This window comes from Chenopodium album, chromosome 15 (assembly GCF_948465745.1).
Source record: "Chenopodium album chromosome 15, dcCheAlbu1.1, whole genome shotgun sequence".
Classification (NCBI taxonomy): domain Eukaryota; kingdom Viridiplantae; phylum Streptophyta; class Magnoliopsida; order Caryophyllales; family Amaranthaceae; genus Chenopodium; species Chenopodium album.
The window spans coordinates 29,876,351-29,902,025 of record NC_137848.1 but is presented as its reverse complement, the minus strand read 5'-3'; the positions used below and the strand labels follow the sequence as shown (position 1 = coordinate 29,902,025).

At 37.5% G+C, this 25,675-nt stretch overlaps 1 long non-coding RNA gene and 1 other non-coding gene across 2 annotated transcripts; both read left to right on the top strand.

The window, feature by feature from the left end:
* The first annotated feature begins 1,737 nt into the window (after window positions 1–1,737).
* LOC145582121 (uncharacterized) lies at window positions 1,738–4,534 on the top strand. The gene is made up of 3 exons (XR_014099779.1): window positions 1,738–1,923; window positions 2,015–2,107; window positions 4,269–4,534. It is a non-coding gene; the product is annotated as an uncharacterized LOC145582121 (long non-coding RNA).
* An 11,300-nt stretch (window positions 4,535–15,834) lies between these two features.
* Window positions 15,835–15,940, top strand: LOC145583580 (small nucleolar RNA R71). The gene has a single exon (XR_014100214.1). It is a non-coding gene; the product is annotated as a small nucleolar RNA R71 (small nucleolar RNA).
* Window positions 15,941–25,675: the final 9,735 nt, after the last annotated feature.

Sequence of the window (25,675 nt, the reverse complement as noted above, 5' to 3'; positions counted from 1 at the left end):
GTAAGCCCTATGAGCATCCTGTGTCGCAAAATATTGAGTGTTCTGATGGTTATTGGTGCGCTCACCCCTTATGGGAAGTTATCTCTAATAGATTTATTCCTCCTTTGTCTAGGGAAGTGAAGCAATGGTTGCTTGGTAGATCCGAAAAGGACAAGAACAAAGCTCGAAGCACAACTGCAGAAAAGGCTAATATAAAAGACCGCTTAGGTGACAAGAAAATCCCTGCTAAAGATCGTCTGGGTTCAAGAGTTGAACTCAAGACTCCTATTATGCCTAAGAAAAAGAGTGTTGCTAAAAACAAGGAAAAGAGAAAAGCTGACTCTACAGATAAAAAAGTGTGGGTTGAAAAGAAAGTTGGTGTGTTTGCGAAAGGGGAAACTATTTCTACTAAGGTAGCGGTTAGATCATCTAAAGGGTCCCTATTAGTAAAAGATTTAGATGATGAGGAAGAAGTAGACAAGAATTGGAAAAAGGCTAGAAAGGAGAAGACAGATTAGAGCATTGCTTTTCTTTCAATTTATTAGACAATTTTTAAATTTTAAGTCAATTTTACTTTTAAGCATTCTTTAATTTCATCAATAATGTAATTTTTTTTATTTATTAATGCAATTTTCAAGCTTTAAATTAAATCAGCTCTTAAATTTTTTATTTTATTTTATTAAAGCAATGAAAACAACTCGAGTACGAAAGTCGAAATTTTCCGAAATTGACCGAAATTTTCACAGATCGACAATGACATCTTACGTCGGAAATTCGAATCCAACACGGCGCAATAATCCTATCGCGGCACGATGGGCCTGTCGCAGCGCGATACTTCTATCGCGGCTTGTTAATTCTTCTTTTGACGCGATGTTGATGCTGATTCGACGTGCTAATGTAAAAATGCGATATTTGCGAAATTTAAAGTGGCCGTGCCTCGTAAAGGGTTGCTTACGTATCCTTATTTAAGGAATCATGCAATCATACCAAGCGTAGCTCTCTTGTGTAAAACACTCAAATAATCATGGGTAGAATTTCTGAAGTTGATTAAGATTCGTCATGTTTGAAAACTTATTACCTTCCATATCAATTAGTTTTGCGGCACCTCCTGATAGGATAGTTTTGAGGATGTATGGTCTGGACCAGTAAGGCCTAAATTTGCCTCTCAGGTCTAGAACGTTTTTCCTTAATACTTTTTACACCAAGTCTCCTACTTTGATGTTTCTTGTCTTGACCTTCTTATTAAAGTGTCTAGCCATGCGAGTTTGATAGCATTGAGTATGATGTAGAGCTTCTAGTCGCTTTTCATCGAGTAGAATTAGCTCCTCATATCTTGCCCTTGTCCATTCAACCTCGTCAAGTTTACTTTCCAATGCGATGCGTAAGAAGACATTTCCAATTCTACAGGTTGTATTGACGTGGGGAAAACCTAGGTCGTTGAATTCTAAGTATCCCCTATCAAAACCAAATTTATAACCAAATCCAACCCTAGGTATAGGGGTAAGCCTAGATCAAACCCAAGGGAATGAGGTATAACCTAAACTCTCTAGTTAAGCTATTCCGAAATCTTAAGCAATAGGTTTAGTCTACTATAAAACCCATCAATTATGGATGCTTAAGGCTCGACGCCTTAAAAAGGGCGTTGAGTAAAAAGTTGAATTTGCGTGTTTCGTTTTCTTACGTCCTTATTGGCTACGTAAAAAAGCGTCTAGAATACCAGTCATGTACTAGCAGTCTAGCACATGATAATTAGTCTACAAATTAAAAAAAGAATTGGGGTAAAATGCCCACTCCTTCACGTATATCTTCTCGCCAATAACTGAAAGTCTAAAACCCTAGCCCTCAACGAAAATTCTCCCTCTTCAACCGTCTTCTTCACTCGGATCTTCTGCCATGGCCTTGGTAGGATTGGTTGCATATCTTCACGTGTTAAGGCTGATGATGGTGATTTTCTTCTACCCTATTTTTTTTTTTTTTTTTAATTTTCATTTGAATAAACTCTTAGATCCCTAAATTGCTCTATTATTTTTTGCAGAAGGATTAGTGAAAAACCTTGGAGTTACGAAGTCGAGATCCATGGCGAGACCTTCTATTGCTTATTTTGCAGAAGTCTGGGGTATTGGAGAAGGTTAGGTGATTTTATTCTTCAATTTATATTTTTTTGAAATTAGAGATTTTTTTGTTTATTCTTGTTTACATCTGTGTGAGTTTGGGTTTAGATAGTGTTAATCGGCTGAGTTGGTGCAGATTGGTAGATTTTGACTCTTGATTTGCTTTATTTCTTTCAGTTTTCGCTTTCTTTACATGAAATTAGGTTTGTTATTAACCCTAAACTCATTTTTTTGTTGGAACCAAAGTCCAATTAATCAAATCTGGTATTTGAAAATGGCTATCTAAATTTAAAGATTAATTAATAAGGTTCAAAATCGATCTCTTGCTCTGAATTTACTACTGGATTTGCATGTCTCTTGACTTCCTACTCTCTTCTTTCAAGTTTTTTTTTTTTTTTTTTTTTTTTTTTTTTTTTTTTTTTTGTGAGTTCTTAAATTTTTTCTCTTTTGTATTTAATTTGTTTTTGGTAATTCTAAAACATTAATTTTTTGGTCAAATATCTTATGCAGTGAAAGCTAATGTAAGCATTCCTTGGGATTTTTCTGGTAATCTCTCTATATATACTATTATTGAGCCCTTGCAGACATTATTGCACTTAGGATGGTTAAAGTTGATGTAGCACACATATTTGGGGTTTGCATACAAAGGTCATAAAAATTCTAGTTGAAATGTACCGCCTATACTGGCTCGCTCATTTTAATGGTTTCTTGGAGTTGTCTGAAATATATTCACCTAAAAATCTTGGAAAAAGGATTTTTAAATTTGACTAGCTCTAGAAATGTTATTGAGGCTCAATGTCTTGTTCTTTTGTAATTATTAGTAACTATAATGAGTTCCTTTGCTTACATATATTTCCTGAAGGTCTGCAACTTTTTTTCCCCTGATTATAAACTTTCTAAATGCAATTCTAAAATTTCTAAGCACAGATTGCAAATGAAAGGATATGTCTTTGTTCAAAGTTATGTGCCACAAGTTTCAGCAATCCTTGTTCAGCTTATTGTTGTAAGTTAGATTGTTTTTTATTCAATAATGTCTATTAAAAAGGTAGCCCTTAATCTATTCACTTTTTGGGTGTGCTATAAGACAATTTGTGTCTTATGTATTTAAATTGTATCTTACATTGCTTCTTAAGGTGATTGTAGATATTTTGCCACTAGTTTGTTTCTTTAAAGTACAAACGACTCTGTTACTGTAATGTCACACCATATATTAACACTCTGTTTAGATAGTTTATAGTAATTTTCTAAGATTTAAATCATTATTCTGATTTCCTACAAGTGATTGCTAAAGCTGTGATTTGGTTATCATATTTTTATGCACTGATTGGCATCTGGCTGGATTGTTAACTTTTAAATAACGCGTATACAAGATTGGAAGTATGGGGTTGGATTTCAATTATTCTGACTCCGGTGTTCTTCTATTGGTGCTGCTGGCTTGGTGTAAATGTAAATGAGTAAAGGGCTGGTTCAAGTGAGAAAAAGTTGTAGAAATGATTAAAATAACAAATTTATGTGCATGTAACTTGTACTACCACCTTGTCTTGTCAACCTTTGTGTTTTTTGCTATCACAAAATTATGCCAAATGATGTTGGTCATCCAGCATTACAAGTAAAGTTTTAGTATAATGTTTTTTTTATTTTTATTTTTATTTTTTTTTTATTTTATGTATTGTATTTTTATGTCATAGGGTGAGAACATCAGTATACTAATGCAGTGTTATATCGTCACTTACAGACTTCACTACTTCAGATTTAAATAAATCTGTCTTAATTTTCAGATACATACTTTGTAATTTTCTCTTAAAATTTCGGCTTTGAATTTTTTTGATTTTTTTTTTTTTTTTGCCTCGTCTCTATTTCTTAATTTCCTTTAATAATCTTTGTATAAATTTCTAGGGAGTTGGCTTTGCTCTTTGTTCTTTTTAGCTCTTGACGTGTTCTTAAATCTTACTAGAAATTTAAGGTTGATAACTGAGGTTGCTAAATTTATAAATTTAGAGTTTTTATTGAGATAAATATCATTGTTTTAATGTTCAATCTACAACCTTACTTCTTGCCATTAGATAATGATTGATTGATGCTGCTGGGAAGACATTGCAATAAGTCTATTTGAGTCTTGTGTACTTCGTTTAATATGTTATAAGTACTCCACTAACAAACCTTATTTTTTATGTTCAGGTTAAATGCACAGATACACTAGTAAGCAAAAAGTATACAAAGATGAGACTTTAATTAGTGGAGGCTTGGTATCTACGCAAAAACACAGCTTTTCCATCAACTTTTAATTAGGGACCTATGTAATGTGAAAGTTTATGATGTATATATGGTTGATTTGGAAAAGTATTCTCTTTAAGAGTTTGTAAATGGTTTGACATTTATGTCATTTAATTAATTGTAAAAGTAAATATTAATTATTAAAGTAATAAAATACTTTTGTAGTATAATTTATTGTCCATGTTTATATTTTGTGTTTTTTGACGATCAATGTTTGATTTAAATTACCAAGCAAAGTTTGGTGGAGTTGGTGGGGAACTCACCTTGTGACTTTGAGGTCACGAGTTCGAGTCCTACCAACTATAAAATGGTTGGGAGTAGGGGGATTCCCTTACTCGATGACCTGCGGAACTGGGCTGGCTAAAACTTTTAAAGGTACCGATTCAGTAGGGTCCTTACTATAAAAAAAAATAAAAAAATAAAAAAAAGCTTGATTTAAATACGTAGATATAATAAGAATAGAAATAAAAAAGATTAAATAAAGGACTTGATTTGAGTTTGATAAGTGAAATTATGGACGCTTTTTGGTGTAAAATATTTGGCGGAAAAATAACTTTTTAATAATTTGGTTCTAAATTTCTCGATGCTTTTGTGTGTCGATGTAAATTAATGACATAAATAAGCGTCGATATTCTCGACCCCAAAATGCATCCAGTTTGAAAGAAAAGCGTCGATATTCTCGACAATAAAAAGTGTTGAAAATTTTTCTCGACTCACGTTTTTTCGACGCTTTTTATAAGCGTTGCAAAAGTTTTTCTCGATGCTTATTTACGTCAAAAAAAAGGGCTAAAAAGTGTCGCAAAACACGGTTTTTCTAGTAGCGAAACTAGCAAATCAATACAATTAAAGCTAACAATAGAAATCAATATCAAAGCACTAGGGATTTAGAATCCACATGCACTCACGATAAACTTGCTAATTTGTCGAGAAATTGATCACTCAAGCAATGCGAGGGAAAACGGTATTTGCGAGCAAAATCACTTAAAGAGCTATTTTCTAGGGTCAAGCTAGATGTCTCTACAAATGATTTCAAAGGACAATCGCAAAACAAGATCAATCGATAATAATAGCTTCCAAATCAATTTGTCGTATCATTGAAAACTAATATGCAATCTAGCTTGATAATCAAGGTTAGCTACTCCTCATCAAATCAAACACATGCACAAATTCCATCAACCAATTTAATAACATCATCCAATTAATCAAAAACCCCCAAATTAGCTATAGCTTATCATTCATACATGTTTCACCACTTCCCTAGCAAAGGAACTACTCACTACACATTGTAAAATTGAAAAGCATAACTAAACTAATCATCAACATTGCAATCCAAATATCAACAATCAAATCAAATAAACTATAGAAATTCAACAATATATCAAGAATCAAACACTAAAATTGCATTAAAGAGGAAAGGATTCTTACAAAACATTGATCAATATCAAAGTGAATGAAGATCAAAATGTAGCAATCATCAATTACCAAGTTTCTCTCTCTAAAATCTAAGAACAAAGTTTCCCAAAATCTTGAGCTTCTCTTTCTAAGAATCCAATCAAAAGTCTAATTCTAATTCATTCTCTCTCTAAAAAATGAAGAAATTCTATATATAGTAAAACTAACTAAGGAGAAGTTAGTTAGACGTCCAAAAACAACCCCAATAGGCGCACCCTCTCCTATAAATGCGCGGCCGCAAAGAAGTGGGTACGGAACAGGGGAGAGCAACTGCGCGACCACACCTCCAACCTGCGCAGCCGCGCACTGGCCCTGGGCGCCCGCGCCACTGTCGTGCGCGCCCGCGCCTGGGAGCAGGGGAAAGCTTCCTCGTGCGTCCGTTGATACTCCCGTGCGCTCCACTTGATACATGTTGGGGGTGGCAGTTTCCAAAGGCCTCCACGGCGGGTTCAACACTATTTTTGATGCCCACGTAGCTTGTGAGTGCAGCCTAGAAGACTTGGACTTTGCACTCCTTAGCACTTGAGCTTCAAGGGGAGAGACCGACTTGCATCTTAAGCTTTGAAAATCCCGTTAAAAGGTCATTGAGTTCCTTGAACATCACCATTCTCCTGAAATTAAAGAGAAGCAAACAAATAAAGGAGAAAAGGCAAAATAAACTAATAAATGCAAGAAAATGGGAAAACAACTAAGGAAAACACAAACTAGAGAAATAACAAGTAAAACTAAAGAAAAAGAGATATAAAAGCAATCAAAATTCATCCTAAAAGAGGTTAAATGAGTGCCATAAATGACACTCATCAAACTCCCCCAAGCTAGAAAAACAAACATAACCATTGAAGAACCTTCTCCCTCAAACACACCTTCTTCCCAAACACAAAATAAAAACCCTCTTCCATTACCCAAAACACGATTTGGCAACCCAAACCATAAACCACTTTGGAATGAATTCAAAAAAAGAACCATAAAGCCCTCACGACACTATCATCAATCGAGCATGATTAAATTAGAAATTGATGAGGAATTAAGGGTCTTATTTGACAACCATAGGTTGGGTCGTTTCGTCAACAAACACTACCAAACCTACCTTGAGCCGACTAGGGAGTTATTGGCTTCTTTGACTACTACTCCGGTCAGTACCAAGGACTACCAAATAACCTTTCAATTCTTCAATGTGGAGCATCACATGTCTTTGGTCGAATTCAATGCGGCCCTTGATTTCAATCCGGGGACGGATATCCTTATCTCCGAGCATGATTATTTGGATGGGTACCCCTAAAATGCATGGTGGCATGATATCTCGGGGTTAGATGAGTTCACCGCCTGCTATTCTCTTGCAAGCGACATTTTCCAACCGTGCCTCAGAGTGCTTCATCGGTTGTTGGGTTACTCGATTTTCCCAAAGCAAGACTTGGGAAAGATGTCGCAAGCCGAGTTGTGAGTTCTTTGGATGGCACCTAGGGAAGAGTTTCATGGGAGGTTGAACTTTGGGAACATATTCTTGAGGAATTGTATGGATATGCGGAGTAACAAGTCGGGAGACATCCCTTGTGGTATCATGGTGACTAGGTTGGCTACCCTTGGTTATGGTAGACATCTCCTTTCTTGCACTCTGGCGGGGGACGCCGACACCCTCTACCTCGAAATTGCTCAACTCCGGCAAGTGCAATTCATAGCAAAGGGTAATGATGATGAGGTGTTTGATTGGATAGTGAGGAATGTTCATCGGTGTTATCTTCCGAACCCCTCCTTGACCTCCCTCCACCGGCATGCCCCGAATATGTGGTTTGTTCCCATTAGTAACCACATCCCCGGTGAAGATGAAGACATGCAAGATGTCCTCAAATAAGAGCAACAAATTCAACAAAATCAAAATCCACGTCAACAACAACAACAACAACAACAACAACAACAACAAGAGTAAGAAGTGCCTCAACCTCAATATCAACAACATCGATTCTCCAACCCCGACATAGAGGCTTTGAGTGCCCAAATGGTGGGAATTCAAGTTCTATTGGAGGGGATGTATGATCAAGACTTTGAGACGATCTACAACCAAATGAGAGGCATCTCCGAAATGCAACAAGATATGTTTCTCCAACAACAAAAACTCTATGATGCGAGTGTTAACATTTTCCTCCTCAACTCGGTCCCGTACCTTCTTGGGGAGATGATGGGAGGGCTACCTACCCATATTGGCAAGGACCTCAAGGGTCCAACACCGAGACTCGTTCATTTGTGGATGAGCACGATAACTATGATTACCGTGTGCCCGGTGGGAGCGACTATAGGGGTGATCCTAATTACCCCTATGTCGATCTATACTTGATGTTGTTGAGTGTTATTGTTTTCCATGATTATATCATGTTTTTTCTTGTTGGTAATTTTTTGATGATTGATTTTGATGATGATTGCTCTTCCATGATTATATCATCTTTGCACTTTTCTTAATCTTTTCCTTTTCTTCTCTTTTCTATTTTCCTTTTTCTTTTCATTCTTTTCAAAAATGCAAAAATCCAAAAATATGATTTTGAGGCTTTCTTTTTGTGTTATACTTATGTTATGGACATAATATCATCCGAAGTTTTTCTTTTGAATGAATGGTTTCCTATGTGGTATCGGTGTGCACGGTTTGAGAGTATCTTTGGTTGACTCTAGGATAGAGTATGCTAAGGTAGTGTCTTTAGAACTTTTGGGACCTTGACGCCGGATTTTAATTGTTTGTGGAAAGTTGGAGTTGCTCCCTTTTGGTGAATTTGAAACTAATAGTGAGTTATTGCTACAACCATGTGAGGTTTAATTCTTTTCAAGCCTTCTACATATTTTGCATGAGCGGCACATGGATCCTTGACTATTTATGCTTTATCTAGAACTTGATTTTTGTCTCCCGAGATCACGACCGAACCATTTAGGAAGGACAAAGGCACCTTTCTGGGGTGGTGATTTTTCTTTTTCTAGGATAGTTTTCTATTTCTTTATTTTGGGTTTTCATTTTCCTACTTGATAACCATTTGAGCCATAAACCTTCATTTCAAGTCATATCTTTAGATTTTGAGCCCTTTGTTTTATTCTTATTTCCATTATTGGTTTTTGTGAAGCAATTGATCATTGTTGGAGATTATGGTGGATTAGTTGATTATTGGTTCTTATAATGAATGCAAGTTTGTATTGCAAATATCTTGTAAATAAAAGGCAAATGCCAAGTTGAAAAAGCCGTCCATAATTAAAAGAGGCAAGGACATTGAAATAATGTGAAAAATTGAAAAAAAAAATGAGATAAGCAAAGCAAATTCAAAAGCTTTGGCAAAAATGAAAAAAAAAATGTGAAAAATGAAAAGTTCAAAAATATTTTGATGTAAATGTTTTCTCCCTATTTTAAGCGTTGAGGACAATGCTTCATTTTAGCTTGGGGGGAATCGTTCTTACGCTTCTTGTATATATGTTTGTGATTTTGGCTTTGAATAAGCTTGGGGGTGTTGGTGTTTTTGTTTGGTGATTGCTTGATTATGGTGTTGAGGATTGATCACTCTTTGCTTCACAATTTAGGTACACCACCAAATTTCAAATTTTTAGCCTACCTTCACCCTTTTCGCCCTTACATTACAACCCTTCTCAAGACCTTTTGACCTTTGTGATTGAGTCACAAGTCGGTGGAGGGAGATGTGTAGCCTATAGAGTGGTGTGCATTAGTCAAGATGTCGAGTAGCCTTAAATATCTTTCTTTTTTCCGGTTCCTTCGAGGAATTATTGAGATGCTCACTAGAGGTGGATTTGAAGCTAATTGGGAGAACGTGGTAAGAATGTTTGAGATGAAGGTGAATTGTGTTTCATTAGTTCTCTATGCTTAGCATATCCTATGTTTCAATCAACCTTAGATATCTTGGAACATGCATACCCTTATTGTATAGAAAGTTGTTTATTCAGTTGCATTTGATCATTTGTAAAAGTCCATTTCAAAAGCTACTTGTTTGAATTTTTTATTTTACTTTCTTTTGTTGATTTGCCTTATTTTTACCTTAAAGAGTTATGGGTCAAACTCTTTAGATACCCTTACGAGACCTCACTCATACTCATTGGCGACTTTGGGGTTTAAAGGGCTTGTTATAGCTAAAAACAACCGAGATTCCTACGAAAGTGAGTCTTAGTGTACATTGTTATCTCTTTTTTTTTATCTTTTCTTGTTTGAATAAATCTTTCATCCTATTTCTTCTTGCTTTTTCTTTGCTCGAGGACGAGCAAAAGTCAAACTTGGGGGAGTTTGATTAGTGTCATTTATGGCACTTATTTAGCTTCTTTTAGGATGATTTTTCATTGCTTTTACATCTCTTTTATCTCTTTTACTTTAGTTTTACTTGTAATTTCTCTATTTTGCATTTTCCTTAGCTGTTTTCTTATTTTCTTGCATTTCTTAGTTTATTATGCCTTTTCTCCTTTACTTGTTTGCTTTATTTTGATTTTAGGAGAATGGTGATGTTCGAGAAGCTCATTGGCATTCTCTCGGGGTATACAAAGCTTAGGATGCAACCCGGGTCCTCCTCTTGAAGCTAAGAAGTGAAGGAGTGCATAAGCCAAGTCTTCAAGGCCGCGCTCTTATGCCGCGTGGACATCAAAGTCGGTGTTGAACCCACCGTGAAGGCCTCTAGTGACTGCCTCCCCCAACATGTATCAAGTGGAGCGCACGGGAGCATCAATGAGCGCACGGAACACCTCTCCCCTACTCCCGGGCGCGGCCGCGCGTGAGGGAGGAGCGGCCGTGCAAGGTAGTGGCGCGACCGCGCAGGTAGTGGGAGCGGCCGCGCAGGCCCTTTCCCCCTGTTCTATACCCATTTTTTTGCGGCCACGCTTTGGGATTAGAGGTTGCGTCGTTTGAGGTTCTTTTTGGACGTCTAACTAACTTCTCCTTAATTAGTTTTACTATATATAGAATTTCTTCATTTCTAGAGAGAGAATTAAGCTAGTTCTGAATTAGAATTAGATTTTGATTAGAATTTTAGAGAAAGAAGCTCAAGATTTTGGAGACTTTTGTTCTTAGATTTTAGAGAGAGAAACATGGTGTTGATGATTCCTACATTTTGATCTTCATTCCTCTTTGATATTGATCAAAGTTTTGTAAGAATTCTTTACTTTTCAATGCAATTTTATGTTTGATTTTGATATATTGTTGAATTTCAATGCAATGTTGATGATGAAATTGATGATTACTTTTGTTATGCTTTTCAAATTTATTATGTGTAGTGAGTAGTTTCTTTGCTAGGGAAGTGGTGAAGCATGTATGAGTGATAATCTATAGCTAATTTGGGGTTTTTGATTGATTTGATGATGTTATTAAATTGGTTGATGAAATTTGTGCATGTGTTTGATTTGAAGAGGAGTAACTAAACTTGATTTTCAAGCTAGTTTGCATAGTAGTTTTCAATGACACGAAAAATTGATTTAGAAGCTATTATTATCTATTGATCTTATTTTGCGATTTTCCTTTGAAGTCATTTGTAGAGACATCTAGCTTGACCCTAGGAAATAGCTCTTTGAGTGATTTTGATTGCAAATATCGTTTTCCCTCGCATTGCTTGATTGATCAAATTCCCGACAAATTAGCAAGTTTATCGTGAGTGCATGTGGATCCTAAATTCCCTAGTGCTTTGATATTTGAATTCTATTTGATAAGTTTTGATTGAGTTGATTCGATAGTATAGCTTAGACCAACCCATTGTTTTTAGACTTCGGAATAGCTTAGCTTGAGACCTTAGCAAATACCGCATTCCCTTGGGTTCGACCCGGACTTACCCCTATACTTAGAGTTAGGTTTGGTTTTATAAATTTTGTTTTGATTAGGGAATCTTAGTAACCAACGACCTAGGTTTCACCCGCGTCATTTATGCATCTTTATCGATCCGGGATTATTGAACTCACTAAACACATCAGTTTCAAAACGCCTTGGCAGTGGGTTCAACATCCCAAATTAATAGGAGCACCATAATGAACCCACCAAGCACAAATTCCCTTCTCATTTAAGCACAATTTTTCCAATCTTACCTCCTTGATTACCTTACCTTTGAACTCGAAATTCAAGAAAATCGAGCATACTCTCATTATATATCACAAAACTCCTTCCCATTATGCTCATGCTCGTTTGAGGGGTCCGATTCCCATGAATTCTACCTATAAACACTAGGTGAAAAAAGAAGATTGGCACCGAGCTAAGGCCACCGGTTTTTAAAAACCGATGGGGAAAAATGGGCGGGATTTTGAGGGAAGATTATTGCCACCGGTTCAAACTGAACCGGTGGGGAAAAGATTAATCCCATCGGTTTTGAACCGGTGACAATAGTTAAAAAAAAAACCGTTTTATAACCACTTAACCCTATTCTTCTCCTTTGATCTCTCATCTCTCTCCTTCGTTCTCCTTCTTTCTCCTCCTTCTATCTCTTTCGTCCTCCATAAAATCGCCGACACCCTAACGCCACTACCCAGCCACCATCAAAACCACCTAAAACCACCATTCTTCACCGAAACTCCACCGAAACCACCCAACTCCACCCGGAAAAAAAAAACCCCATCACCCACGAAATCACCACACCACCGCCACCGCCACCGCCACCACCACCAACACCAATATCAACAACACCGACATATTGACGACATCATCAATATCAATTTCCGCCCTTTTTCGCAGTTTTTGGGTTTGATTATTCGAGGTTAGGGTTTCTGGGTTTAATTGATTTTTTAATTGCTATGTTTAATTGATTTTTCTGGGTTTAATTGCTGGGTTAAATTGATTTTTCTGCGTTTAATTGAATTTAATTGATTTTCGAAATTGCATGAGTGTTCTGGGTTTTTTTTTTCATAGTTTATTATGAGTTTTTATTAATTTTAATCTTGGTGTTTTATTATTTTTTGGGTTTTTTTTCGGGGATTTCTGGGTTTATTTTTAATTTTTTTTTATTATTTTGATTTTTCTGGGTACATGCATGCTTTTTTTGGGTTTTTTTTTATTTTTTTATTTTGAGTTTTCTGGTTTTTTTAATTTTTTATTTTTTTCGGGGATTTCTAGGTTTTTTTAAAATTTTTTTTTATTATTTTGAGTTTTCTGGGTACATGATGCATCTTTTTTTATTTTGAGTTCGTGAGTTTTATTAATTTTGGTGTTTTAATTGATGCAGGTATTAGATTATGACTCCACATAGAAGAATTAAGATGTTGATTTTGGAATATTGATTTAGATGTTGTAATTTTTTTTTTTTTTGATTTTTATGTTGTAACTTTTTTTTTTTATGTTGTAATTTATTTATTTATTTATTCATTTTTTTTATTTTGGTATTGTACAATAACAATTTAATGATAATTATATTTCCGATTATATTTTGGTTGATTACGATCTTGTGATTCTTACATTTAATTGTTCGATTATATTTCAAGTGAAAAAAACAAAACAAAACAAAACAAAACAAAAAATTTTACATGTAAATTGCCACCGGTTAACCGGTGGCATTTATATTTAATACCCAAAAAAAATAAAGCGGAAGGTTTATTGCCATCGGTTGGTTGCAATACTTGGTTTTGCCACCGGTTTTGAACCGGTGGCTTTTCAAGGGAGTATTGCCACCCCCCAAATGCCCAGCAGTTCAAAACTGGTGGAATTTGGGGGTTTTGAACCGGTTAGAAATCGGGGTTGCCTCCCGGGAAGCGCTTGCTTATGGTCCTAATCTCGACCATTCCTCCAAATCAGGGAGGGTCAAAGAACACCACTTTGTTCAAAGCGGTAGAGGAAACAAACTTCATGCCATTTCTTGGCAACTCCACTTCTTTATTGGATGTATTTTCTTGTGTTGAAAATTCCGAATCAAATTTTCTTTGCTTCAACTTCAACTTCTTCTTCATAAAAGCTATTTTTCTTCTTTGTCTTCTTGCTCCTTGTAGTGGACGGCTTCTCACCATCAACACATTTGGAGTCAACCTCATCCTCTCTCGGGTACAGCTTAAACCATGAGGGTATATCAATCACATTATCTTCCACAAGCCTTGAGGACTCCATGTTATCTTTACTAACCTTCTTGCTTTCAACACTTGAAGGCACATCATCACAAACCTCAAGAACATCGTTAGTTGAAGACACAAACATGCATACATTATCATTGGAACGCGGTGAATTGATACACATAATTCCTTTCACAAAAGACAAAGATTCATGCATAGACTTAAACTCAAAACTTGTCTTATTGTTACCAACACGCAAAGTAATAAGGCCACCTTTCACATCAATCAAAGCTCCCGAAGTAGCTAAGAATGGTCTCCCTAAGATGATAGATATATTGTCATCTTCCACTATTTCAAGCACAATGAAGTCAACCGAAATCGTAAACTCACCTATCTTGAGGGGGACATGTTGGTTGGAAGAATCTCACCTAGCTTAAGCATCTTAAAGACCGAATAAGGCATTATGCTAACACTAGAACCAAGATCACAAAGAGCATTTTGAAACAATTTTCCAATAATCTTGCAAGGGATTGAAAAATTACTCGGATCTTTCATTTTTTTGGGTAAGTCATTGTGAATCAAAGCACTACAACACTCCCCAACCTTTACCGATTCAACCTCATTACACTCTCTCTTGCCACTCAAAATTTCCTTAAGGAACTTAGAATATCTTGGCATTTGTGTCATAGCTTCGGTAAAAGGGATTGAAAGATGAACTTTCTTAAGCATATCAAGAAATCTCCCAAATTTCTCATCAATCTTGTTTCTCAAAAACTTTTGGGGATATGAAAGTTTGGCTTTGATCACATCCTCATGCAATTTTTCATCAATTTCTCTTCATCTTTGGCTTCTTGCCTCACCTTCCTTGACACATCAAGCTCTTTCTTCTCACTTGAATCACTCACCTTCTCACCCTCCTCACTCTTTCTAGAACCTCTCTCTTCAAGCACTTTACCACTCCTTGTGGTGATAGAATACACAGGTTTCTTAGGATCAACTCCTTGAGAGGGTAAAGAAGTAGGACTAGAATTCACACTCTCCTTCAAGGTGTTTGCTAATTGGGTGATTTGTGTTTCAAGCATTTTGTTGTGTGTCATCATCTCATTGAACTTTTTGTCACTTACCGATATGTAAGTGTTCAAAATCTTAGTTTGGTTCGCAATGATTTCTTCCAAAGTAGTCCTAGAAGATGAAGGTTGAGCATAGGAATTTTCACCATTACCTTGAGTTATTGGAGAAAAATCGGGTGGGGGTCCCCTTTGATTGTTGTTTTGAAAATTACCCCGATTTTGATTTTGGCCATTGTTTTTGTAATGGTTACCATAGCCTTGGTTTTGGCTTTGGTTTCCATACCCTTGACCTTGACCTTGACCTTGATTATTATAGCCTTGATTGTTATAGTTACCTCGGAAATTTTGATTTCCTTGGTTCTTATAACCACCATTTTGGTTATAATTATCAAAGTTCCCTTGTTGGTGAGAATTTCTATTCCCAAAATTCCTTGGTCTATCAAATCTTTGCCCATTGTTATTGTTTGAAACAAAGTTCACTTGTTCACAATCATTATTATCAACATCATCACAATTATCAAAAGCATGTGGACAATTAGAAGCATCATGGTCATATGATCCACATACATCACAAAACAAACATCCATTTGACATATTATTCGAAGTAGAAGGAGGAGTTAAGTTAGAAGATGTACCTCTCCCCTTATTTTGGGAGGGAAGAATTGATTCTTGTAATGAAGCACTCTCAAGCTTTTCTTTGATCGAGTTCATCTCCTTTCCCAAGTTTGAAATTTGTGAGGACAAATTGTTGATCATTGAGATGGTCGATTGAATACACTGCAGAACCGCTCTTGCTTGTCGACTCTCTCTCACCTTCTTGCCAATCCATGTGATACCTTACCACATCTTCAATTAAGTCCACCACCTCATCCTCCGTTTTGTTCATGATAGGGCCTTCGGCACCAGCATCTAAGCAACATTTTCCTTGAGGGCTTAGACCTCCATAGAAGATTTGGATGATTTGATAGGTGGGAATCCCATGGTGTGGGCACTCTCCTTGGTATTCCTTATACCTCTCCCATGCCTCATAAAGACTTTCATTGGGCTTTTGCTTGAAACTTTAAATGAGAGCTCTTGCTTCAGCCGTCTTCTTTTGTGAGTATAACCGAGATAGAAACTCCTTAGTCACTTCATCCCATGTTCTCAAAGAGTTTGGCTTCACCTCTTTATCTAACCACTCTAGAGCACGTCCAATAAGAGAAAAAGGGAAAAGTTTAAGTCGAATGAACTCTTGAGTAACCCCATTCACTTTGATGGTATTGCAATACTTCTCAAACTTCTTAAGATGGTTGAGGGGACTCTCATGCTTGGCTCCACTAAATTGACGCCTCTCTATCAAAGTAATCATCGCCAGTCTTATCTCAAAGTCATTTCCCGGTGTCGTGGGAGGAGCAATTTCGCTTTCAAACCTATAAGCTCCCGGAGTTGCCAACTCCTTCAATGATACTCTCAGATTAGCACCCATACTTTCTCGTTCTTCTTCTTCTTCTTGATGGTTTTCCTCTCTTGAGGGACTTGAGCTTGAGGAACAATTAGCAACCCTTATCCTTGTTATGGTCCTCTCAATTTCCGGATCATATGGCACTAAATTTCGATCTCGTGCCCTACGCATACAAATCTCAAGGGAAAATATTAATAGCACGGCTACAAATGTAGCCTAAAGGAAAGAAAATCTTTTTGCATTTTTCAAATAAAGTGGAATAGACTCAATCAACAATAGTAAATAACCATGCCATTCCCCGGCAACGACGCCATCTTTGACGTCAGGAAAACATAGGTCGTTGAATTCTAAGTATCCCCAATCAAAACCAAATTTATAATTAAACCCAACCCAAGGTATAGGTGTAAGTCCGGGTCGAACCCAAGGGAATGAGGTATAAGCTAAAGTCTCCAGTTAAGCTAATCCGAAATCTTAAGCAATAGGGTTGGTCTAAACTAGTAAATCAATATAATCAAAGCTAATAATAGAAATCGATATCAAAGCACTAGGGATTTAGGATCCACATGCACTCACGATAAACTTGCAAATTTGTCGGGAAATTGATCAAGCAAGCAATGTGAAGGAAAACGGTATTTAAATATAAAATCACTTAAAGAGCTATTTCCTAGGGTCAAGCTAGATGTCTCTACAAATGACTTCAAAGGAAAATCGCAAAACAAGATCAATCGATAATAATAGCTTCCAATTTGTCGTATCATTGAAAACTAATATGCAATCTAGCTTGATAATCAAGGTTAGATACTCCTCATCAAATCAAACACATGCACAAATTCCATCAACCAATTTAATCACATCATCCAATCAATCAAAAACCCCCAAATTAGCTATAGCTTATCATTCATACATGTTTCACCACTTCCCTAGCAAAGGAACTACTCACTACACATTGTAAAATTGAAAAGCATAACTAAACTAATCATCAACATTGCAATCCAAATATCAACAATCAAATCAAACAAACTATAAAAATTCAACAATATATCAAGAATCAAACACTAAAATTGCATTAAAGAGGAAAGGATTCTTACAAAACTTTTATCAATAGCAAAGTGAATGAAGATCAAAATGTAGCAATCATCAATTACCAAGTTTCTCTCTCTAAAATCTAAGAACAAAGTTTCCCAAAATCTTGAGCTTCTCTTTCTAAGAATCCAATCAAAAGTCTAATTCTAATTCATTCTCTCTCTAAAAAATGAAGAAATTCTATATATAGTAAAACTAATAAAGGAGAAGTTAGTTAGACGTCCAAAAAGAACCCCAATAAGCGCACCCTCTCCTCTAAATGTGCGGTCGCAAAGAAGTGGGTACGGAACATGGGGAGAGAAGCTGCGCGGCCGCACCTCCCACCTACGCGCCCGCGCCATTGTCATGCGCGCCCGTGCCTGGGTGCAGGGGAAAGCTTCCTCATGCGTCCTTTGATGCTCCCGTGCGCTCCACTTGATACATGTTGGGGGTGGCAGTTTCCAAAGGCCACCATGGTGGGTTAAACACCATTTTTTATGCCCACGCAGCTTGAGAGTGCGGCCTAGAAGACTTGGACTTTGCACACCTTAGCACTTGAGCTTCAAGAAGAGAGACCGACTTGCATCTTAAGCTTTGAAAATCCCGAGAAAAGGTCATTGAGTTCCTTGAACATCACCATTCTCCTGAAATTAAAGAGAAGCAAACAAATAAAGGAGAAAAGGCAAAATAAACTAATAAATGCAAGAAAATGGGAAAACAACTAAGGAAAACACAAACTAGAGATAACAAGTAAAACTAAAGAAAAAGAGATAAAAGAGATATAAAAGAAATCAAAATTCATCCTAAAAGAGTTTAAATGAGTGCCATAAATGACACTCATAATGTACGCATCCATTCTGTAGACTAAGGAAAATGGCATATTTCCTATGGATGAGCGGATTGACGTGCGATAACCTCAAAGAGCCAAATGGAGTTTGTCAGGCCTATCTTTGTAGTTTTCTGTCATCTTTTCGATGATAGTCTTTAAGTTCTTATTGGATGCTTCTACTTTACCATTTGCTTAAGGACTATATGGGGGTGAATGATGATGCTGAATGCCATATTTTTGGAGTAATTCTTCACATCCCGCTTGAAAGTGAGTTCCATTGTCACTTATCATCTCATGTGGGACACCATATCCACAAATGATATTTCTTTCGATAAAGAGTGCTACATTTTTTACGGTGAGTTTCGCATATGAGGCTGCTACAATCCATTTTGTGAAGTAGTCTATTGCAACGAGGATATATTCATGGCCTCTTGTCCCAAGAGGGGTTATTTTTCCAATGATGTCTATTTTCCACGTCGAGAATGGCCATGGAGAATCTCCACATATTTGATGTTTTTTACTCCCAATGCCAAAGTTGTTTCAAGGCCTACCACACATGCTTCATATTCTGCAGCATTATTGGTAACGTTGAAATCTAACTTGATTGAGATTGGAACGTGTTCTTCCTTAGGCGATACTAATAAGACTCCTACGCCACATCCTTTTTGGTTTGAAGCTCCGTCGAAGTATAATGTCCAAGTATCATCTTCCGTGACCATTAAGTCTTTGTCCGAAAAGTCATTCTCGTACATTGGTGTTTAATCTTCGATCGGGAAATCTGCTAAGAAGTCTGAAACCACTGATCCTTTAATGGCTTTTTAAGGCATGAATCTTACATCAAATTGATCTAAGTTCACTATCCATCTAGATATTCGTCCGTTGAGTGTGGATTTCTCAAAGAGATATTTAAGGGGATCCATTCGGGATACCACATATACCTTATGGACGAGCACGTAATATCTTAGTTTGGTTGTGGCCCACACAAGTGCAAGGCACAGTTTTTCAAGTGGTCTGTAACGTACTTCATACTCGAGCATTTTCTTACTTAGGTAATAAATGACATTTTCTTTACCTTCTACTTCTTGCGTGAGCATAACTCCCATTGTTTCTTTCGTAACTGTTAGGTATAGGCGAAGAAAGATTCCTGGAAGTGCGGGTGCTAACACAGGAGGATTAGCGTGATAGGCTTTGATCTTATCAAAGGATTTTTAGCATTCTTTGTCCCATATCACCGGCATATTCTTTTTGAGATTTTTGAATATTAGTTCATATATCGTGGTGAGTTTAGATATGAACCTACTTATATATTGCAACCGGCCAATAAATCCTCGAATCTGTTTCTCAGTCTTGGGCGGTGGCATTGACATGATTGCTTTGATCTCGGTTAGATCTATCTCCATTCCTCTAGTGCTAATGACATAGCCTAAGAGTTTTCCCGAAGTGACTCCGAACGCACACTTGGCTAGGTTTAGCCTCATGTTACATTTTCTTAACCTTTTGAAGAATTTTCTTCAGGCTACTTGGTGTCCCGGACGATCCTTTGATTTTACAATCATATCGTCCACATATACTTTAACCTCTTTATGCATCATTTCATGAAGTAAAGCAGTTGTTGCTCTTTGGTAAGTGGCACCTGCATTTTTCAACCCGAATGGCATCACCGTGTAACAGTAAGTGCCCCAAGGTGTTATAAAAGTGGTCTTTTCCATGTCTTCTTCAGCCATGAGGATTTAGTTATAACCTGCATATCCATCCATAAATGAGAGAAGTGCGTGATTGGCTGTGTTATCTACTAGGATATCGATGTGTGGTAAAGGGAAGTCGTTATTAGGACTTGCGTTATGTAGATCTCTGTAGTCGACACACATTCTTACCCTACCATCTTTCTTGGGAACTAGTACCACGTTGGCGACCCATTCAGGGTATTTGGATACTTTGATAAAACATGTGGTTATATTTCTTTTGTACTTCTTCTTTTATCTTAAGAGCTACATCGAGTTTCATTCAACGTAACTTTTGTTTTACAGGTTTCATTCCTGGAATTAATGGTATAGTGTGTTGAGAAATTTCTCTATTCATTCCTAGCATATCTTCGTATGACCAAGCGAAAAAATCGATAAATTATTTTAGTAGATTAATTAAATCGGTTCTTTTTTCTTGATTAAGAGTTTAACCAATTTTAACTTCTCTTTTAATAGTCGGATCCTTGGAGATGTTAATAGTTTCAGTTTCTTCAATTATCGATGTTTTATTCTCAAGTGTTTCCATTGGTTTAATTATTTCTTTGTCATTTTCATTGTTAGTAAAGCAATGCTCGTCATCTTGGGTAAGGGAGTGACACGAGGAGTAAGCAGAAGAAGACATATTATTAAATTATGAAATAATTACATCAAAAAGAGAAACGTCCGTTGGGACTTGACTACTAACTATCCTAGGAGTAGGTGCTAAAATAGGGGGAAATAGAGGGAGGTGAAACTATACGAGTCTTAGAAGACTCGATGACAGAAGACTCAAATTCAGACTCAGACTCAGACTCAGACGATTCGAACTCCTTAAACATTGGTCCTTCCACTAGGTGTAGTCACCTTTACAGTCTTTCGCCATCCTTGAATTAATCCTTCTGCCGGAGTGATAATCTTGGAGGGGTCAAATTTTTCACTTTATAACACTATTTGGATGAGCGTGGAGTTTTTGCCGATGCACTTAGGCTCATTCTTTTCGTATTCGAAGAGGAGACCCATGACATTAAAGTCAAAGCATGGAAGTGCTTCCTCCTTGTGGATAGGAGTTGGGATCTCATCTAGAAAGTTGCAATCCAAGAAAATTTCGAACCCTAATTATCGTATTCCATCTTTGACAAATGGTTCAGGAAATTTGTAGCATGGATAATCTTCTCCCTCTCTTATGAAATGTCCATTTAGAGTGAGAGGATAACGATCCATTGGGATTGCTCTTTTCTGGGTACGAGCGTTTCTCCGTGCATTAGCCTTTTCTCGGGCTCGCTTAAGATCCTCTAGAGTTGGTTCAAAACCAAGTCCAAAAGTATCTAACTTAGGGAGGCTAGGTAATTCCATTTGTTTTGCTATTCCTTTCTTCTTTCCTAGAATCATTCCAGGAAAGTGTCCTTGTGTCTTAAGAATAGTGTTAACTATAAGATTTAAATGGAGGTCGTAGCCAACAAGGGTCTTTTCATCTTCCTCGATTAAAGAGACCTCTTCGCCATTAAAACCCCATAAATCTTCATCATTTTCATCATGCTCCACATTTATGATCAGTTTATCGACCGCTTTGATTTGTTGGGTTTCGATGAGTCTAACTCACCGCAGAACAAAACACGACCCCAAGACCCGCTCACAATTAATATAACTAAAACGACATAAATAACAAGAAAGAGAGAAAAGACGATTTTACCCTTTCCGCGTGCTTCTATCTCACTCGGAGCTCTTACTTCAAAGCCAAGTCTTGCAAGCATAGAGACCTCCTACGATATCCACCCGCAACTCGATCCCAACCGGTCTCTTACTTGGAGTTTAGCCAAGTCGGACCAAAACACTACTCAACTATTATATGAACTTAAAGGTTTTCTCTCAAGTAGAGATGCCTTATTGAGTTCCTACTCTAGTGGCTTTCTCCAGATCCCAAGGTGGGTATTTATAGAGAATGTCATGAGAGAATTCCACTCTCCCATCAATGTGGGAGAGTTGGTAAAATCAATTTTTCCTTTTTATTTTTAAATAAAAAATAAAAGAAAATACCAAACAACTAATTAATCAACAAGTGGCAATCACACAAGGAGAGGTTAGGTGAGGACCACAAGGGGAGGGGACCATGCCTTCTTCCCCAAGCTTCCCCAAAACCGACTGCTCTCACAAGCTGCCACGTGGCGCCCAGCCTTGCGCACCAAGGCGTGCCCAGCTGGCGGCCTTGTGCTAGGCTAGGCCTGCTCGTGCTATGATGCGGGGAGGGCTATTTCCTTGGCCCAGCAAGCCGCGCATGCTTGTGGGTTGCTGGCCAAGGCATGCGCGCCTGGTGCTAGCACGCTAGCATATTGCTAGCTGCTAGCTGCTAGGCGCTGCTAGCTTAGCGCGCTAGCAGTGCTGGCCTCGCACCAAGCCCGCACATGCGTAGCAAGCCACGCACACACATGCGCAAGGTATTTTGGTAATTGTCGATTAATTAGTTTGATTTTACCATTTGGTCTCTTATTAATTCGACTCGACTTGCAACGCTCGGTTTCGACGCTCCTAACTCGATTTTCGACGTTTAAATATTTAAAACTCGAGCGACTCATTAATTCCTTCCGAATTAATTTGTCGTGTCGGATCGTTAGTTGCTTGGGTGTGACCCGAATGGTTTAGTTAAGATTAAGCTGTAATATTAATTGTGGATTAATATTACTGATCCGAAGCGGCCTCCAACTAGGCATTCTGATCACTTGACCTCACTGAATAATTAGCTTTCTAATAATTTCGAACCCTCTATCAGAATAATACACTTGTTCAAAGGAGTATCATGATTCTCATAGGGGAAGCATCGATTTTGACAGGAATTCCTCCAACTACGGCCTTAACTTGTTGATGGAGGGATAAAGGGACAGCTTTAAGGTCATGAAATCAAGGGCGTCCCAACAATAAGTTGAATGAGACTTTGATATCTACCACTTGAAAAATAGTAGTATGTTCGATGACTCCTGCCGTAACATTCATGGTGATTGTTCCAAGAGCTTGACGACGAGTATTGTCGTAGGCTCTTATGCCTTGTGTAGATGGAGACAAGTCCTCATCTTTTATTCTTGCAGTTCGAAGTGGGCAAACATTGATTGCCGACCCATTGTCTACAAGAGTCATTGGGACATTCGTTCTTTTACAAATCATTGTGAGGTTCAAGGCCTTGTTATGCTTGTAACCTTCTGGAGGTAAATTCTTGTAAGAAAAGGTGATCAAATTGATGGGACTAGGAAGATCATATGTGAGGAAGTTGGTTAATCCCTCATGAGTGGTTTCTGAGTTTATCCCTACCTTAGCCAAAGCATCCATTACCACGAGCCTATGCTCGTGAGATGTGGCTAATAATTTCCATACATTCATCTCAACCTAAGTTTTCTTAAGTTGCTTAACAACATCGTTATATTCTATGAGTGGTATAGGGACTTGTTGAGTGGTAAGAATAGGTGGATTTGTGATGGGAGGTTGCATCCTTCCTGATCTCGTAATGACATCTATGGGGGAGTCTTCTTCATCCCAAATGTCATCAACGGGATAGATTGTGGAGAGTGGGGGTTCCTCTACGTCTTTAAGAAAAACATCTTCGTCATCACTATCCCAAACTCCATTACTAACATCTTTTTCTTGTTTAGCTCGGACAAGCTTTCCACTATCAATGAATCCTTGGATGAGATCTTTAAATTTGAAATAGAGTTATATGGTATGCCCTCCAAATTGATGATATTGATAGTAGAACCTATATGTCCTTTTTAGTGATTCAAATGGTCTTGGTTCCAAAGGTTTAACCTTTCCATTCTCGAAGAACATTTTGAACATCTTTTCATGGGAGGTCCCAATAGGTGTATAAACTTTGTCATTCTTTCTCGGTGGCGTGACCACGTTGAAGGTGAATAGCTTTCTTTCGGAGGTTTTAGGGGGAGAAATACTCATCAACTTTTCAATGATGCGTTTCTCTTCAGCCTCTTCTATTTGACTATTGTAGTCCTTGAGTAACCTCACTAACTCCCCTACTGTATTTATGAGAAAACATACCTCTTCTCTAGAGGCAAGTTCCTTGGTTGGGGGAAAATCACTCATGGCATAGAAGAAGGTTTCCTCCTCTTCTTCAATAGCATGAGTTTCTTCTATTGGTTTGATGAGGAATAATGAATCAAAATGATCTTCCTCATCGGAAATCTCCAAGGCGTCCGAAAGTGGAGCGTTATTAATGCTTGGCTTCTTGCTAGTAGGAGGCAATGGAAGCTTGTTGTTGTCAATCAAATCCTGAAAGGCTTTTTTCAACTTCCAACAATTTTCGGTGGCATGGCCCCTGCGTTGGTGATACTTACAGTGTGCATTGGGGTTCTAATTGGCCATCCTCCTTTTGATTGGTGGATCTCCCATTGGTCCAATAGGGTTTATGAGAAGCCGATCAAAGGCGGTATCATAACTCATGCCTATAGGAGTAAAGTTTCTCCTAAGTGTTTCCTTTGTCTCTAATTGTTCATGGCAAGAACTTCATCAAGTTGATAGTGCTAACGTTATTCGAGTGGGTGGTTTTGGAAGAAAAAGGATTGTCGTTCTTCTTTCCTTTCCAGCCACTATAGCTATTAATAGCAGCTTTTTGTTTCGCGAGGTCATCCTCGATATCAATGCCTTTGTTATAGACAGCCTTGAAAGTATTCAAGTTGTTTTGGTATTTCAAGTGCTTTAAATACTTTTCTGGGAGGTTTTCAATTAATATCCTCACAGACTCCCTTTCAGTAGGAACCTCGACCATCTTAGCGCAAGTTTCCTTCCACTTATTGAAGAAGGCAGTAAATCCTTCGTTTTCTTTCTGTTTCAACATTTCAAGTTCCCTACGGTCAGTTTCAACTTGGATGTTTCACTTGTACCTATCTATGAAAGCATTTGTAATGGTTTCCCAAGAAGCAATCTTTTCCTTATCTAAGGAGAAAAACCATTGTTGACAAACGATTTCAAGAGATAGTGGAAAAGCGAAGGGAAGACCCTCTTATCAATTAACTTAATATTCATTATTGTCTCAAAAGCTCTTAAATGAAAATAAGGGTTGTCAGTTGGTTTGAATTTAGGGATGTCATTGGCATTGAAATTCTACGGAAGAAGTTCCTTGTCCACTTAGACCCCTTGCAAGCTAATCCCATGAAACTTATAGTCATTGGATATTTGGGTGAGGCTCTCCTCCATGCGCTTGGTAGTATCAAGTTGTAGTTGCCTGCTAGGGTCATTGACTTGGAGAGCAAGACTCTTGATCATCTTAGTAAGTCCATTGATGTTTTGCTTGATCTCATAAACTTCCTGTTGGGTAGCCATTATCACGAACTTTTTTCTATGCCTGATGGGTTTATCAAAAGGTAAAACTTGGACAAAAGTTTTGTCCTTGATTAAGCGCGCTTCTCTTCTTGACCAAGTGCTATCATGTTAAACCATTGACTTTTTTATTGACTTGACTCGAATTGACCTTGACTTTTATTGGTTTAAAAGACAAAAAAAAACAAAAAAAGGTGCATATTTTAGGAATCAAGTATAAGCAACATGGTTATATTGGGAGGATAATATCCGACTTACCCCCCTAAAAATAACGACGGAAAAACGCGCACACAAGACTCTTAGACATGGTCGTGGTGACATATATACAAAGTGTGTGCTTATTGATTAGTGAGTGAGAGTGGCACACTTGACACTTGTGTAAGACCATGGGACTATGTGACTAGACTCGGGTAGTGACCAAATTCCAACTTCGGTTATTAATTAATTAA